The sequence below is a fragment of the Pinus tabuliformis genome, chromosome J (assembly GCF_031772625.1).
Source record: "Pinus tabuliformis cultivar Carrire ecotype Pingquan chromosome J, CPIR1, whole genome shotgun sequence".
NCBI classification, from domain to species: domain Eukaryota; kingdom Viridiplantae; phylum Streptophyta; class Pinopsida; order Pinales; family Pinaceae; genus Pinus; species Pinus tabuliformis.
In genome coordinates, this window is record NC_142295.1 from 1,254,358,605 (window position 1) to 1,254,362,695 (window position 4,091).

At 34.5% G+C, this 4,091-nt stretch overlaps 1 pseudogene; it reads right to left on the reverse strand.

The window, feature by feature from the left end:
* Positions 1 to 2,320: 2,320 nt before the first annotated feature.
* Positions 2,321 to 3,843, reverse strand: LOC149231762 (cytochrome P450 76T24 pseudogene; annotated as a pseudogene).
* Between the last annotated feature and the right edge of the window lie 248 nt (positions 3,844 to 4,091).

Sequence of the window (4,091 nt, forward strand, 5' to 3'; positions counted from 1 at the left end):
TCCATTATGGTAGAGATGTTATAGCGTAATATCATGTAATGAAAACATTTGAACTTGGTCAAAATAAAAATCCAAGATGGTAGTCAATGATTCTTTTCTATTTAGATAATAGTTTATTTTTATTTTAAAAGACACATGTGTCAACTCCATCCTGACCACCGAGGAAATCACACGTCAGGCTCATATTGGGCACTAAAATATGTCTCTCAACAAATTAATTCAAATAACAATTGATATCAATACTTAAATATTTGTAACATTACAACTTTTCAAATTTATAAAACATTTTAATCTTTATTTTTAGATAAAGAAATCTATTCAAACCAAATGTAAATGTGAAATTTGTATTACAGTAAAACTAATTAGAAATTAGAGAAGCAGACATGGCTCACAGATTCCCTTAAAACAATTCTTATATTACTCCCACAAAACCAAAATACAAACTACATAAATAGTGCTCATAAGATCCAACAGAGTCCAAACAAGAAGCATATTGTTCAAAAAATCTCTCAACAAACTAATCCTACCTATGTAGTATTGTAACTATTATTCCAAAGAAAATATAATACAAAATAAGATATAAAGTATAAATACTAATATAAAAATTCACTAAATATACTTAACACTAATGATATAATTTAGAATTCATATTAATCAACATGAAATTAGTTTTTCATATTAATATTTCTTTTACCATTTTAAAAATATATATATTTTAAATTTTTAAAATTATAGATTTAATAAAAAAATATTAAAAAATACAATGTTACATTTAAATAAGTAAAACTTCTATTAATATAATCACACTTCGATGTAATGGAATTTGTAAACTTAGTCTAATGCTAAAATTCATTATATCACTTAGACATCTTTATAATAAACAAAAAAAACAGAATTATATACTTAAATATTTAGTAAATTATATACCACAACCCACCTTAAATTGGTGAAAACGCTATAAATACAATTAAATAATAAAAAACAAATTAATTAATTAATTTCCACCTTTACATTTATAAAATTACTTACCATTTTTTTTTCAATAATTATAACTTGTATACGTTAAGTTCCATTCCCTTAAACCTACCAAACTTCTCTTCCTCTTTACTATGATGCACTTCAATGTAAATATAAAATACTATGCATCGTGTCACTAATAAGTTGCATGAGTGGAAAGAATAAATTTCAAATAACAAATACTCTTTTCAAAAGAAAGCTTACCAATTCTACTAAAAGTGGTTTCCACCTTTTGTCGTGAACCATGCCTTATCATCTATCATGATTTAAAGGTAAATTTATGGATTAAGCCTTCATTTTCATAGATTTTTCGCATATTTCATGTTAGATATTTTGGTTTGAAGATGTACAATCATCTGTATTTATTGGAAGTGAGTGTGTTTTATGATAAGATTTGAAATTATAATATTTTTGAATATTTAAAATGGTGCATATACAAATATTTGTATTACATGGAATTAATTTATGTATTGATTTAAAGGTAAATTTAAATTTATGGATTAAGCGTTTATTTTCATGGATTTTTGGCATATTCCATAGAAGTGAGTGTGTTTTATGATAAAGTATTTGAAATTTGGATAATTTTAATACTCAAAATGATGCATATACAAATATTTGTATTACATTGAATCGATCTATATATTTATCTATATTTTTAAGAGTATAAAATAATTTATTTTTTGGTGCGAAAGTGTAATAAAATTGAAAAATAATATAACAAATTCTTTTTAGGTTTATCAAAATCCTATGAACTGAATTGGTTTCATTCTATACACTCTTATAACACTTGATAAGAGGGATCATTTTGGGATAAGAAACATAGTTTTCTCAAAAGAATGGAAATATTGTTTGGATAAAAGAGATACTTATATAGTTAATATACATTTTTATATAGACAAATCACAATCATCAATATATATTATTTTATGAATTGTTTATGATAATGAGTATTTCAATAGGCATTTCAATAATATTATTTTAAGTTTAGCTTTCTCCATTAATTCCAACAAGTTCACATGGACCAGTTCTATTAAGATAAGATAACTTGCCGTAAAATGGAACAGGGCGCTGGTTTTAGTTGAATTTAGGACTTTTATTACTGTAATTCAGCATTCCAAAAATCCAGAGTGTGGATTTAGGAGAGTGTACCATTCGAACTTTTGATTTTAACACATTTTTATCAAATCCCTGATAAATTTGACAGAAAAATATGCCAAACAATCTTCTAAAACATAAACTTCTAATTCTAACACATCCGTACCAATAAGCTACGGCCATTAAAACAGTACTTGGAACCAACATGTCAGTAGAAATCCAGTGGCAGGCGTGGCGTAGGCATTGTTTCCAAGGGCACTGCCTTTTGCATGACCACACCAAACTTCTCGGCCATGTCCACATGCTCTGCAGTCATGCCCTTGGGAGGTGCCCAGTCAAATGAATGGAGGAGAGAGGCCAAGACCAGATGAATTATCCGAATCGCCAACGGAAGCCCCACGCACATTCTCCTACCTGCTCCGAACGGTAGCAGCTCGAAGTGTTGTCCCTTGAAATCCACACTATTATCCAGAAATCTCTCCGGCACAAACTTCGAAGGCTCATTCCATATGGAAGGGTCCCTTCCGATGGCCCATACGTTCACGGCGAGCCATATTTCCCAGTCTATCGGGCCATAAATGAACGGCGGCGGTATACGCCCACCGTTCGATTTCGGCCTTAGCAAAATCGAACGGTCGGCGTATACAGCCGCCGTTCATTTATGGCCCGATAGCCTGGGATTTATTGGTTGCCTACGTTCACTAATACTTGGGTGTCTTTGGGTATCAGGTATCCCCCAATTTCACGTGTGCTAACTGCTCTGCGTGGGACGAGCAGAGGACCTACCTGATGCAGTCGGAAATTTTCTTTTACCACTGCGCAAAGGTAAGGAAGACGGTCGGTGTCACTTTGTTCCACCATTCGGTTACGGCCAACTATCTCATCCAACTCCGCCTGGGCTCGTTTCATTTTCTCCGGATTGCGTATGAGCTCTGCCATTGCCCACTCCATTGTCTTCGCAGTGGTGTCAATTCCAGCCCCAAATATATCCTGTAACAAGCAAGTAAACATCACAGGAATTGACATGGCCAGTATTAATCGCAGTAGTAAACTTAAGTATTACATTGACTGAGAAGGGATAATAAAAGGAGTTACAGTTAAGTAGCTTCTGATATCAATGAGAGTAAATTCATCGCTTCTCATATCCAACAGAACATCCAGCAGATCCTTCGGACCATCATTACCGTGCATCGTTTTGCTTCTTTTGGCGAGGCGGTCCTCTATCAACTTGTCTAGAATACCGAATACCCTTTCCATATAGATTCTCGTGTTACGTCCAATACCCTGAAGATCCAACCGCTGAAGAAAGGGAAAATAGTCCGCCAAATTGGGAGCTCCAAAACTCTCCATCACTTGCGAAATACTGTTTTTGAACTCTTCGAAGGCTGGAGAGTGGAAATCGAACATGTCATTGCCAAAGGCCATAGTGCCTAACATACTAACGGAAAAATCGAGCATGGATTCTTCGATATTTACACTTTTCCTCTTTATACCTTCCTGCAGAATTCGCTGGATCTTTCGGAATATTTGATCTCTTCTCAAATTTTGCAGAGTCCCGAGCTTCTTGACATTGAAGAGCTCTGTATTGGATATGCGTCTGAGCATACGCCAGTGAGATCCATATTGAGCCCAAATTAATGAGGATTTGTCGTGGGAACAACACTTGACTGATTGTAGGACAGTTCGGCCCGCAAGGTGCTGGTCGTGGGTTTTGAGAACCTCCTTTGCCATGGCAGGAGAGGAGACCACCACTGTAGTTTTCATTCCAAGAGAGACAGACATTAGAGGACAGTATTTTGTAGCAATCGTAGGGCTTGTTACCCAACTGCAACAGATTTCCCACAATTGCCCATCCCGTAGGCCCAGGTGGAAGCCTGCGATAAGTCGTCATCCTCCACAAATTCAACAACAAGAATAAGATGGTGGAGGTGATCCCCAGAACAGAATACCATGTTACCAATGCAATATCCATTGAGACC